This window comes from Dermacentor albipictus, chromosome 1 (assembly GCF_038994185.2).
Source record: "Dermacentor albipictus isolate Rhodes 1998 colony chromosome 1, USDA_Dalb.pri_finalv2, whole genome shotgun sequence".
Lineage (NCBI taxonomy): Eukaryota > Metazoa > Arthropoda > Arachnida > Ixodida > Ixodidae > Dermacentor > Dermacentor albipictus.
In genome coordinates, this window is record NC_091821.1 from 471,660,372 (window position 1) to 471,674,906 (window position 14,535).

The window sequence follows — 14,535 nt, forward strand, 5'->3', positions numbered from 1 at the left end:
AATCTTGGGCTTAAAAACTAACAAATCCTGCTACCCTGATGGCATTAACAACGCTTTCTTGTTAGATATTGTTACGGTGAAAGGAAGGAAGAAGTTGGATCGGACTAGAGGAACACGAAGACGTCACACCGGACGGTCTGTACCAATTTAAAGTCATGCCCTTTGGATTATGCAATGCGCCAGCTACATTCGAGCGCATGATGGACTCTCTCTTGCACGGCTTGAAGTGGGCTGCATGTCTCTGTTACTTCAACTATGTGATTTTGTTTTCGTCGAACTTTGAGAGCCATCTGCGGCGCCTCACAACCATACTCTCCGTGTTTCGCAGGGCTGGCCTTCAGCTAAACGCCTCCAAGTGCCATTTCGGTCGCCGTGAAATTAACATGCTCGGCCATCTCGTAAACTCCGCCGGTATCCAACCTGATCCACAGAAAGTTCACGCCGTGCGAAATTTTCCTGTACCTTGTACAACAAACGATGTCCGTAGTTTTCTGGGCTTATGCTCTTATTTCCGGCGCTTCATGAAAAATTTTACCGACATCGCTAACCCTCTCACTGACCTTCTTAAGAAAGACGTCCCTTTCTCTTGGGGACCACTGCAGGAGAAAGCGTTCTCTACCCTGATTGAGCGGCTTACAACTTCCCCAATCCTGTCACGCTTTGACCCTTCGGCGCCCACTGAAGTACGAGCTGACGCAAGTGGTCATGGCATCAGCGCTGTCCTCGCTCAGCGTCAACAGGGCCAAGACCGTGTCATCGCTTACGCTAGCCGCCTTCTTTCCCCGCCCGAGCGAAATTACTGCATTACTGAGAGAGAATGTCTCGCACTCGTATGGGCGGTCGGGAAATTTCGGCCGTACCTTTTCGGTCGGAGATTCTGCGTCGTAACCGATCATCACGCCCTCTGCTGGCTCTCCTCTTTGAAGGACCAAACTGGACGACTTGCACGTTGGGCCTTGCGTCTACAATAATATACATTTTCTATTATGTATAAGTCAGGGCGCCTGCATAAAGACGCGGACTGCCTGTCCCGCAATCCCGTGGATCAACCGGACGATACCGATGCAGACTCGGACATCAGTGTTCTATCCCTCTCCGGTTGCCTCCATATTGGCGACGAGCAGCGCAAAGATCCTGTTCTTCGAACACCTATGAAACGCCTATGCTTTTCGCCCAATTACCCGTCCCTACGGATGTTCACCATGCGCGATGGAACTTTATACCGTCGTAGCGTTGGTCCTGACGGCCCGGAGCTCCTCCTAGTCGTTCCCAAGCGCCTTTGACTAGCCGTGCTCCAGCAACTTCACGACGCTCTTACGGCTGGACATCTGGGCATCACTCGTACGTACGACCGTCTGAGGCGACGCTTCTTCTGGCCCGGCATTTATCGCTCTGTGCGCCGTTATGTCGCTTCTTGCGAGCTGTGTCAGCGCCGGAAGACGCCTGCTATGCCTCCCGCTGGTATGCTACAACCAATTGATACCCTACAGAGCCCTTCTTCCGTGTGGGCCTAGACCTCCTTGGCCCCTTTCCAATTTCCATCAAAGGAAACAAATGGATTGCTGCAGCAACCGATTATGCCACGAGATATGCCATCGCACGAGCGCTACGAACCAGCTGCGCTACAGATGTCGCCGACTTCTTACTATACGACGTCATCCTGCACCACGGCGCCCCTCACCAGTTGCTGACGGATCGCGGCCGCTACTTTTTATGGAAGGTCGTCGATGATCTGCTCCGCTCCTGTTCTACAGAGCACCAGATTGCTACCGCGTACCACCCTCAAACGAATGGCCTCACCGAGCGACTCAACCACACGCTAACTGAAATGCTGGCCATGTACGTTTCCGACGATCACCGCGACTGGGACGTCGCTTTACCATACATCACTTTCGCATACAACTCGTCCCGTCACGACACTGCCGGTTTTTCACTATTTTATCAGTTGTATAGCCGCGACCCCACCTTGCCCTTTGACACGTTGCTACCTTCCGCAGTACAATCACCCAGCACTGGTTATGCTCGCGATGCTATTGACTTAGCCGCCCAGGCACGAGAAGCCTCCCGTCATCGCCTCACATTCTCGCAAGCTTCACAAAAGCGACGCTATGACCTTCGGCACCGAGACTTCCATTTTTCACCTGGTTCGCTTGTCCTTCTCTAGACGCCTTCACGTCGCGTCGTCTTGTCGGAAAAACTATTTTCCCATTATGCTGGTCCGTACCAGATCTTACGCCAACTGTCCGACGTGACATACGAGATCGCCCCAGTCGGTCAGCCTTCAGTGCCTCCCAACGTCACCAGCGATGCTGTTGACGTCGCCAGGCTGAAGCCCTATGCCCCCCCATTAAGTGAGGCTCTATAAATTGCACCGGGACGGAGCTACTCCGCCGGGAGGGTGATGTTACGTTGAAGGGAAGGAACAAGTTGGATTGGACTAGAGGAAGACGAAGTCTGGCAGTTGCCTGAACGCCAGTAACCTCAGTTGTAAATATACAGTATTTTACACTACGCAGCAATATTGTGCTTAAGTAGTCGATATTTGGCTGTAATTTTTCAAAAGTCTTTATCTAGTTTGATAGTTCTTTTAGTTTGGAAATTGGCAAAAATTGTTCCCTTTGTAATGAAACAGACGCGCCCCTGTGTATGTGCCGTCTAAAGAGGAAGACGAAGGGCCGTGCCGTGATCGCGAGTGAGTCCCGTGCTACGAAAAGCCCTTGTAGTGCCTTGATTTACCTAGTCTTTCACACCGTTGTGAACGACAATAAACCTCGTCGCATTTGGTGGAGTTTGCTGAGATCCTTCACCTCGTCCTGGAGCTCCGTACACGAACCCTGCCAACAAAATCGTCCTGCACTATGCCCGATCCCGCCACCTCATTGCCTGCACCCCCGGCTGCCACTGTCATCTGCGCCGGCGTCCCTCGTCCAAGCGACCCACCCATTTTCAGTCGGACCGCCGAACACGACGTGGAAGACTGGCTGTCATCGTAAGAACGTGTAAGTGCCCATAACAGATGGGATGACCAGTCTAAGCTGACCCACGTGCATTTCTACCTAGCCGACCTAGCCAAACTTTGCTTTTTCAACCATGAATCAGACTTTACAAGATGGTTCGCGTTTAAGACTCTGTTTGCTCAAGTCTTTGATCGCCCAGATGTGCGTAAGCTACGCGCTGAACAGCGTCTACGCCAGCGCGCACAGCAGCCTGGAGAGACAATGCCCAGCTACACCGAGGATGTTCTCGATTTGTGCAAGCGGGTAAGTCCCAGCATGTCAGAGGATGACAAGATTAAACACATCCTCAAGGGCATCGAGGACAGCGCATTCCAGATATTGCTGGCAAAGAGCCCATCTAACGTATCAGTCCTCATTAACCTGTGCCACAGCTTTGACGAGTTGCGCCGCCAACGTTCCGTCGCGCGCCAGAACCTTCAGCACGCCGATTCTGTCTCTAGCATCGTGGTTTCTACCGAAACAACCAACTCGACCCTCTCGCAGCATATTAAAGATTTTATTCGTGAAGAGGTGGCCAGGCAGCTCTTGCTGCTGCCTCACAGCGACGCACCTACGGCATGTTTGCCTCCCACGATGCAGGAAGCCATCTGAACTCAGATATCTGAAGCGCTTCCTGCAGCTCCTACAACCCCCCTACCCAATCCTCTGAGTGTGCCGCTGGCCCATACCAACTTTGCCACTCGCCCTACGTCGCTGCAGTTATGCAGCCATGGTTGCACGGCCACCTGCGCAGACAGCTTCCTTTTCATCACCTGTGCATCCGGCTTCATTTCCAGTTGCCCGACCGTCACCACAGTTTTTGCGTCCCACCAAGACGTGGCGCACTCAAGGCAACCGGCCTATGTGCTTCGCCTGCGGCATTGCTGGCCATTTAGCGCGCTTCTGTCGTCGCCGCGCCCCAACTGCGCGTACCAGCTTTGACACGCCCAGCTACGCACCACAACACACCGCCACGCCTCTGTTTTCACCGCAACGTCTCGACACTGACCGCCGGTCGGAAACTCAGCGCTCCCCCATCCCTCGTCGGCGTTCGATTTCGCCCCTACGTCGTCGAGTTCCCACTGAAGAGGGAAACCGACTGCTGCAGTTCCTGAGGTAAGAACTGCAAATACATCGACGTTCTCAGGAGCTCAATGTTCGCCGCAAAATGTTATTAGCGTTTTTGTAACGGGAGTACCCGCAGTCGCACTAGTCGATACCGGAGCAGACGTTTCCGTCATTCATGAGAGCCTTTGCCGCAAGCTACGAAAAGTGACTACAGTTCGCTCTGGCCTGGTGCTTGCCACTGCCAGCGCGCAGCGAATTCACCCTTCAGCTGTATGCACGGCCCGTATCGTCATCAACGACGTTCTGTACATTATCGAGTGTTTAGTGCTACCATCGTGCTCTCACGACCTCATCTTTGATAGGGATTTCCTCTCACGTCATCATGCTGTCATTGACTGTTCGCGTGCAGAAGTGTCGCTTTTACCACTATATGAATCACTGCCGACCAGCTCTCCTGACTTTGCCGACAAACTCACTGTTGATGCCGACACAGCCATACCTCCTGGGTCGTCGATGGCTGTTGCCTTGTCGTCTGATGCCACATCTGACGCCACTGTAGTGTTCACGCCGTCTGATGTGTTTGCTCAACGCAAGGCATTGTTCTTCCGTTTGCCGTGATTACTGTAACATCTGGGTCGACTGTGATGCTAGTCACCAACTACTACCAGTACGCGATCAGCCTACTGCGTGGAGAGACCGTAGGATACTTCCAGGCGGTCGACTACGTCGACGACCTCGATGCTCCTACCGACTCCCTCCGTCGAGTTGACGCCATTGCTTCGGTCTCCGGCTCATCACCTTCAGTGGGTTTTGACAACGCCATCGACCCTACTCTTTCCCCACGTCATCGCCGCCAACTTCTCGCTTTCCTTCACCAGTCTGTCAATTCCTTCGACTGTCATCAGGAGTCACTGGACCGTGCCGTGTTTCTCACACCATCGAAACCAGTTCCCACTCCCTCTTGCGACAGCGCCCGTATCGTGGCTCCGCCGAAGAGCGCCGAATCATCACGGAACAAGTGGACGACATGCTCAAACGTAGAGTCATCCATCCCTCTCAAAGTCCTTTGTCTTCACCTGTCGTATTGGTGAGAAAACAAGATGGCTCCATTTGCTTTTGTGTCGACTACAGACGCCTAAACAAGATAACGAGAAAAGACGTTTATCCATTGCCTCGAATCGATGACGCTCTCGACTGTTTACAAGGCGCAGAATACTTCAGTTCCTTGGATCTGCGCTCCGGGTACTGGCAAGTTCCAATGGCCGAGCCTGACCGTCTGAAAACCACATTCGTTACACCCGATGGCCTCTACGAGTTTAACGTCACGCCCTTCAGGTTGTGCAACGCGCCTGCTACTTTTGAGCGTAGCTATCCTTCGCGACCACAAATGGAAGACCTGTTTATGTTACCTAGACGACATCGTCGTTTTCTCAACCGATTTTCCAACACACCTCGCTCGCCTGCATAACATTCTCACCTGTCTCGCATCCGCCCGCCTACAGCTTAACCTCAAGAAGTGCCGTTTTGCTGCAAGAAAGCTAACCATCTTGGGTCACGTTATCTCAAAAGACGGCGCCCTCCCGGACCCAGACAAGTTCCGCGCCATTGCCGACTTCCCAACGCCCACGTGTATCAAAACCCTCAGAAGTTTTATTGATTTTTGTTCCTATTTTCGTCGCTTCGTGCGCAATTTCGCGTCCATCATGGCACCTTTGACAAGTTTACTGTCCGCCAGTAATGGCATAGCAGCGTGGTCACCTGAATGTGATGCAGCGTTTCGGCAGTTACGCCACTTGTTGACCTCACCACCGATTCTTCGCCACTACGACCCTAATGCTCCCTCGGAAGTCCATACTAACGCCAGCGGAGTTGGCGTTGGCGCGGTCTTAGCGCAACGGAAAGCTGGCTATGACGAATACGTCGTCGCTTATGCGAGCCGTACTCTAAAGAAAGCAGAATTAAATTACTCCGTCACAGAAAAGGAGTGCCTAGCGATCATCGGGGCACTAAGCAAGTTTCGCCCATACTTTTACGGCCGTTCTTTAGCCGTTTTTACTGACCACCATGCCCTTTGTTGGCTTTCTTGAAAGACCCGTCTGGACGCTTGGGACGTTGGGCGATTCGCTTGCAAGAGTACGACATCCGTGTCATGTACCGCTCCGGTCGCAAGCACTCCGACGCTGATGCGCTCTCTCGCTCCCCACTGACGTCTGATTTGGCGTCTTTGTCAGGTTACTCGTCCACCCTGTCACCGTTCACCATCACTGACATGCTCACAGAGCCGCGCAAGGACCCAACCCTTGCAATGTTACTTGACTACCTTGCCGCTCCGTCTGACGTCCGTTCGACACGAGCACTGCGTCGCCAAGCAACCAACTTTTCCGTGCGGGACAACTTTCTATATCGCCGCAACGACATGCCCGACGGACGCAAATGGCTCCTCGCTATACGTCGTCATATGCTCTCTGGCGTCTGCGCGTCTTTTCACGATGATTCCCTAAGCGCCCATGCCGGCGTCCTCAAAACTTACCCAAGGTTGCGTCAGCGCTATTATTGGAGAGGCATGTACAACTTTGTGCAAAAGTACATTGTCTTGCACTACATGCCAACCAGGCAAGACACCTACCCAGCGTTTCACAGGACTGTTGCTGCCGCTACCATGCCGATCTCGTCCGTTCGACCGCGTCGGCATCGACCTCTACGGCCCGTTTCCATGCAGCGGGCATGGAAATCGGTGGATTATTGTCGGCGTAGATCACGTTGCTCGCTACGCTGGGACTGCAGCTCTGCCAGCAGCGACCGCCCGTGACGTTGGTTTTTTCATCCTACTCAATTTTGTTCTTCGTCTCGGTGCTCATCGAGAATTACTGAGTGATAGGGGCCGTGTCTTCCTGTCGGAGGGCATCCAAGCCCTTCTCGCTGAGTGCAGGATAATTTATCGCAGATCGACCGCGTATCACCCCCAGAGCAACGGTCTGACCGAGCGCTTCAATCGCACACTTGGCGACATGTTGCGGATGTATATTTCATCCGACCACTCCAACTGGGACACCGTACTCCCCTTTGTTACGTTCGCATACAACACGGCGACGCAAGCGACCACTGGCTTTTCCCCCTTTTTCCTTGTGTATGGCCGTGAGCCTTCATGCCCTTTGGACACCACACTGCCGTACAAACCTGACGCTACAGAGTATACTCCTCTTTCTCAAGTCGCCAATTATGCTGAAGATTGCCGTCAGCTGGCACGTGCCCTGACTAGTGAGACTAAAGAAAGTCAAAAGACAAGACATGGCCGTGCTCATCAACCACCGCACAACTTTGGTCCTGGTTCGTTTGTGTGGCTTTGGATACCAGCCCACATTCCTGGCCTTTCTTCCAACTCCTGGCGCGTTATCACGCTCCGTACCTTATCATCGACGCTACTTCACCGCTAAATTACAATGCAATGCAAGCAATGCAAGGTAAACTATATCTAATCTACAAGCCCACTCCTGCGATAGCCCAATTGGGTTGCAGTATGTGAAAATAAATAAATAAATAAAACAAACTATCATCTGAAATGATGAAAACCAATGTGATCAGCCGGCATCGAGAGACGGATAATAAGTGTGACGTAGAGAGGAAGGAATAGCTGCAAAGCCGCGAAACCTTTTCTTGATGCTCCTTCCATACAATTATCAAGCTGATGCGCTGTCCGTTCGGGTTTGCGACAGGCAATGCAGTTGCTTTCGAACAGCTTATTCAGAGCACTGCTTTGTCATGCGGGTGGTAGCGCAGTCACATGGTAGTTTTCATATTTCGTGAGGTCTGTTTGCCAGTCGGAAAAAATGGCACGCGTTTAGTACGTCGCTGAAGACAGCAGTTTGATGTCATTTGAGGGTGCCTAGAAATGCCTCAGTGACACTTAAATAACTTTGACAGTGCGTGTCGAATCAGATAATTAATAGCAGTTGTCGAATGAAATTTTAGGAAGAATCCCTGGTGGCTACTCCACTGTACTGTAAAGAAGATGTACAAGGTTTTGTTCTAGTAACGCAACTGCTCTTTTTTTAAGCCTTGGTGTATGATAGTTCGGGTACCCTCTATAAATTACTCAGTAACGGAAATGAGGCCAAGCCAGATTCACTCGAAATCAGAATCAACAGCAGTCATGCGCAGGAGCGCTTATATTTAGACTCACAGAAAAATAAAAAAATGAAGACGGACAGAGACAGAAGTTTCGCCGGAAAGGCAACGCAGTATTAGCGACAGCGAAGTACACAATTACACGAAGGAAGATTACGCCACCGAGAGATTCTTGGTGGTGGGAAAGGACTCAGACTGCGAAATTGAAGTATCTCCTACTATAAGCTAAGTATATATATAGCTAAGCTATATATATATATTCAAGAAACACTACCTGACCTCGAAGAGTTGGTCACTCAAGTGACGGCCTTATATGAGAATTTACAAGGCCCGACCAACTTCCCGAACCCAACATATATGTTCCCCCCCCCCCCCCTCCCCAGAGAAGTTAAAGCTTTCCACCTATGTATACCAGTAAAATGACGGCTTCAGATGTGTCCACCTCTTCATGAGCACAATTATAAGGAGCTGTAATACTGTCGGCGTTCACCAGGGCCGCGGAATATCATGTGTTTAAAGTTATTTAAGTTGCGGTAATGGGAGACGTTGGGCGTTTAATACTCAATATCGGAATTGTGCATTGGCCCAGGTCGTTGTTCGGCCCGGGCGTTGCAAATGAGTCCAGGTTGACCGCGACTCGCAGCGCGACTGGTGCACTTCCTGGATAAGAGTGCCTGCGAGGTACCGAGGCAGTATTATTCGAGAGGACAGCGTGAAAGTCATTACTCATGTTGCATCGCATTGCACAGGTGGTAATGTCGGAAGACTAAAGCACCCGTCGCAATTTTGGCAGCAGCAGCAGCTGGACGTGAACTCGTCTCTCACGAACGCCGCTTCAATTTTTTCAGCTATCTGCTGCTGTTTCGGCGCCTGTCGTCCTGGCTTTCCTGGGGCTTGTGAAGATTCCTAATCATCGTGCCTGCCTACACCAGCAAGTATTCTGCTGCTCTGCGCATGCCCAGACGTACCTACACCAGGCGTGAAGTTGACTGACCTACGACGTCACCAGGATCTCGACGCCACCTTGGGCCATAAAAGCGGCGGCCTCACAGTGAAACGAGTCATTTGGCAGCAGCAGCAGCTGGACGTGAACTCGTCTCTCACGAACGCCGCTTCAATTTTTTCAGGTTGGTGTCTAAACCCTATGCCGTAAACCCGAGCTCTATTTTCTGAAGTGTGCTCTCGCTGCTGCTGCTGCCATCTTGCATTTGTTAGTATATGTGTTCGTAATATCTGTGTTATTCTGTTCTTTTTTTGCGTATGTTTGTGACATCATGACATCGTTACAAGATTCTATATGCACTAAATGTAACGGGAACATCAATACTGATGAACGCTCAATGTCTTGTTGCGAATGCCTCGGGGCCTATCACTTAGGCCCATGTTCACGTCACGTCACCGCATCAAACACGGTCATGCCAACACCGCTCTCTGTGCAGGCTGTCCTGATATGGACCGTCTCGACGTTGCCGTTTTGCTTCGCTGGCTTGCTGATACCTGATCGACACCGCCCTATGAAGCCACTCCACCTCCCGCCTCTGATTCAGGACGTCGCAGAAGCTAGCGCTTTCCCGCTTTTTCCCGCCTGGAATGAGCCTTTCATCTGGCAACCGGCTGCAACGGAATACCTACTTAATCCACGTCTGCACCGGCTCGACTTGGGGCACGTCACCGCATCAAACACGGTCATGCCAACACCGCTCTCTGTGCAGGTTAGTTATTTACCGCATGCTTGTTGCACCCGTACAAGCAATCCCTTTTTACTTGCGGTGTCGTGCCCACTTGAGTATATCGATTCTTGCCGCAAATTGATGTACCAAAGTTGGTTACACTGCATCAATGCTTACATTGTTCACCTCTTGCTTGTCCTCTCCGGCGACGTTGAACTAAACCCAGGACCCGTGACCCTAGAATCAATCGCTGCGGCGATATCGCGTCTTGAACAATCAGAAAACACTGTACTCACTGAGCTTTCAAACATACGTAGTGCTCAGACTAGCATCGAAAATCACGTCAGCACTCTTTCCCTGAGGATTGATGCTTTAGAAAATATAGTACACACAGGTCAAGCAGGCGGAAAAATTTCAGAACCAGGCTGGAACGATGAAGTTACTAGGCTTTCCTCCGAGATTAAAAACCTCACAGAGAAGTGCGATGACGCAGAAAATCGGTTGCGCAGGTCGAACTTGATCTTCTTTGGTATCACAGATGCGGCCGGTGAAACCTGGGAGCAATCAGAGGAGCATGTAATCTCTTTCTGCTCGGAGCATCTTGGTGTGTCGATAAATGCTGATGATATAGAACGTGCGCATCGAATGGGCCGCTTCCAAGAATCAAAAAACCGCCCAATCATTGTCAAACTGGCACATTTTAAGGTGAAGTCAAAAATTCTGACAGCAGGGCCGAAGCTGAAGAAATCAAAATTTTCTGTTCGTGAGGACTATTCTGCGCATGTTCGGTTAGCCCGGAAAAAGTTGTACTCTTTTGGTAAGGAAAGGGACGCCACGTTCAAAATACGGTACGACAAACTGGAGATCGACAAAAAACAATACATATATGACGCCAATACGGATCGCGTAATCGAACTTTCGTCATAGCGATCACCACCCGCTTCCAAAGTTCCTTATAAACAGCTAGCTCAGCCTTCGCAAAGCTCACACGTCACTCCATCTTATCGTAAAATGGCTGTCATGTTCACGAACGTTCGCAGCTACTTACCAAAGAAGGAAGCTGTGGAAGCGCTTCTTGATGATAATTGCTCGGATATTGCGGTCTTTACCGAGTCGTGGCTTACCGCAGATATTCAGGACAGTGAGCTGTTCGAGACTAGTAGAACGTTTAGTGTCTACAGACTTGACAGAGCTGGCCGAAGAGGAGGTGGTGTCCTGATTCTCGTTAAATCAACGGTAGTCTCACACTTGGTACCCGTCCAATGCAGCCTTGAACTACTATGTATTAACCTGTCCCTTAAATTTGGTAACACCTTGCTTATCGCCTGCTACCGTCCACCAGATTTAGATTGCTCTTTTGTTGATGAGCTGTATTCTGTCCTTTTCCACCTCCAAACCCGCTTTCCGCGAGCGAACTTGGTACTATGCGGAGAGTTTAATTATCCGGATATAGACTGGGAACTGTTATCAGCATCTTCTCGTCAGTCGAAGCAATTTATTGACTTAATTCTCACCTTTAATCTGTTCCAGTCTGTTAGAATCCCAACCCGTGGTACCAACATCCTTGATCTAGTATTTGTCTCAAACCCCGAGTTATGTCAGTCTCTCTCGTGTGCTAGGAGTGGCCTTAGTGACCACAAACTACTATTTTTCGATTTGGCTATTCCCATTCCCACCCGTACGCCATCTTTAAAATATATTCGCGACTATAACAAAGCCGACTATGCGCAAATTAACCTTGAACTAGAGGCGTTTCTTTCTCACTTTAGTAAAACTGCTCACAACCGAACCGTTAATAGTAACTGGTTACTTTACAAGCAAAAAATACTTTCGCTCATGGAAACATATGTCCCGCTGATCTGTATTCGCGGAGATGCTGATAAGCACTGGTTTTCTAACGGCCTTCGACGGTTGTTAAGGAAAAAAAAAACGACTTTTCCGAGCTGCCAAAAATTCTGCCTCTGCTTCAAAATGGGACAAGTACTTTGAATGCCTCCGGGGTTATACAAATCTTTTGAGGCATTCCAAAAAGAAATTTTTCCATAAAGACTTGCATAACATTATTCCGAATAACCCTAAAAAGTTCTGGAACATCCTGTTGCCAAACCGAAACTCGCCTCAAAATATAATCTTGCACGACCAAGATGGCTCGCAGGTCGCCGCAGAAGACTGCGCAGATGTCATGAACACTTACTTTTCTTCAGTTTTTACTCGGGAACCAGTGCTAAACGTACCCAGCTATCCCAGTCATAATTTCAGCCAGATGCCTCCAATTTCCATTTCAGTCGAAGGCATAGCTAAACTCATTGATAACTTGAAGCCATCAAGCGCTCCCGGGCCGGATGACATAACTACCAAGATACTAAAAGGTACAAGAGATATTTCATGCCAGATATTACAAATAATTTTCAGTCAATCACTTTCAAGTTCAGCAATTCCAAATGACTGGACATTAAGTAAGGTTGTCCCGGTTTTCAAGGCTGGTGACCGCTCGGATCCATCAAACTATCGACCAATTTCATTAACATGTATTGCTTGTAAAATGCTCGAACACATCGTATACTCACAAGTCTCCTCTCACCTGGACAGGAACTCCTTCTTTTTTACCAAACAACATGGATTCCGCTCTGGATTTTCGTGCGATACCCAGCTTTTCGAGTTTACTACCGACCTTCACCTGAACTTAGATTCATCTTTTCAAACTGATATCATCTACCTGGATTTCTCTAAGGCCTTTGACCGGGTTCCGCATCAACGTCTTATTGCTAAACTCTCCTCTCTCTCTCTGGATCCCTTAATATTGTCATGGATTTCTTGCTTCCTCTCAGACCGCACCCAGTTTACTATTATCGGCAACCACCGCTCCAAAACCTCCAAAGTCATTTCAGGCGTACCGCAAGGCTCTGTCCTGGGACCACTCTTATTTTTAGTCTTTATCAACGACCTTCCTACAAATATCTCCTCCACAATTCGCCTTTTCGCTGACGATTGCGTTCTTTATCGTCGCATAACTACCACCTCTGACCAGAGACTCCTCCAGAAAGACCTTGATATAATAGAAACTTGGTGCACCACCTGGCTGATGAATCTAAACATATCCAAATGCAAGAGCATGCAAGTATCTCGAAAGCTTTCCACCTTTAACTTTTCATACTCGTTAAACTCCACTGCCATATCACGTGTTAAATCGTACCGATACTTAGGTGTTGTTATCACTGACAAACTCAACTGGTCTGAACACATCACGAAATTAGTGGCAGAGACATCCAAAACACTTGGTTTTATTAAGCGTGCCCTTTCTTTATCCCCCAGTTATATCAGAAAACTCGCCTATGAGGCGTACGTTAGGCCGAAACTTGAATATGCCAGCTCAATATGGAGTCCTCACCAGCAATATCTCATCGAATCACTCGAAAGCATTCAGAATCGGGCTGCTCGTTTCATCGTTTCCGAATATAATAGACGGGTTAGCATTAGTGTCATTAAATCATCCATTAATCTTGAATCGTTAGCTCATCGAAGGAAAATTTCACGGCTATGCCTGTTTCAAAATCTATACTATAATCGCCCTGACCTGAGAACCACCCTTTTAGTGCCACCCATACGGACATCACGACGTCTTTTCAATTCTATGAGTATACAACGCATAACTGGTTCGACAAACACATTTAATAAGTCTTTCTTACCATTGGCGATTGAAGAATGGAACTCGATTCCAGAACCATTAGTCAATGAACGTGACAACTCAAAATTCAGGCAGCTCATATCGGCTCACTTTGCCAAATAATCTCATAATCGGTAAACATTTCCTGCTTTTTTCATATATCCAACGCGTATTTCACTTTGTGGTTTCTTCCTTAAGATGGGACATAACATATGTCACATTTTCTGCTTTGACTTGTGTGTATATATATGTGTATTGAATTGCATTTTTGTATTGAATTGAATATTGTATTGAATTGAATTTTATATTTAATTGTATTGCAACCTTTCTATTCAATTGCAAACATATGCGGAGCTCAACTGCTTGTGTGTTCTTTGCGTCTTTGCCTTCAACCACGGTTCCATAACAATGTATAACGTTACTTTGCCTGTCTGTCTTTTTATTTCGCTTTATAATTATATGACCACGTGAATACTTCTCTTGTTAACCCCCCCCCTTATGTAATGCCCAATAGGGTCCTTAAGGGATAATAAATGATGATGATGATGTTCAGGGATTTCCGAATCCACGTTCAAGTCAAAGGGAGCAGAGCAAAAAAAGATGTGGAAGTGTCAGGATTGCCGCAAACATTGCAAAACTAGCGGCTCAAGTCAGAAAGAGAGCGATGATTCTGCCATTGCCACCGTGCTACTTGACATCAACCGCAAACTTGATGAACTGCTTCCTCTAAAGAAAGTCGTTCAAGACATGGAAGAATCCCTGAGCATGATGGCCAAGAAATACGACACCATTGTTTCTGATGTTGCGAAGCACAACGTCGAAATTAAGAACCTGAACAACAGAGTGTCCAAACTTGAGGAAATCGGTGCCTGCGCAGAAATAAAGGTTTCTTGTGTAGTTAACGACCTGGAATACCACAGCAGAAAACTAAACATTGAGCTTCATGGCATCCAGAAAAAACACAATGAATCTTTAATGTCAGAGGTTAACGCCATTGCGTCAAAACTTCAGC

At 48.8% G+C, this 14,535-nt stretch overlaps 1 protein-coding gene across 1 annotated transcript in view; it reads left to right on the forward strand.

Moving 5' to 3' along the window:
- The first annotated feature begins 2,882 nt into the window (after positions 1–2,882).
- The window catches only part of LOC135908904 (uncharacterized), a 41,666-nt gene continuing 30,013 nt past the window's right edge, over positions 2,883–14,535 (forward strand). Inside the window, exons 1-3 of the mRNA XM_065440738.2 lie at positions 2,883–2,999; positions 9,038–9,316; positions 9,629–9,901. The gene's annotated coding sequence lies outside the window, so the exon portion shown is untranslated. The remainder of the gene's footprint in view (positions 3,000–9,037; positions 9,317–9,628; positions 9,902–14,535) is intronic.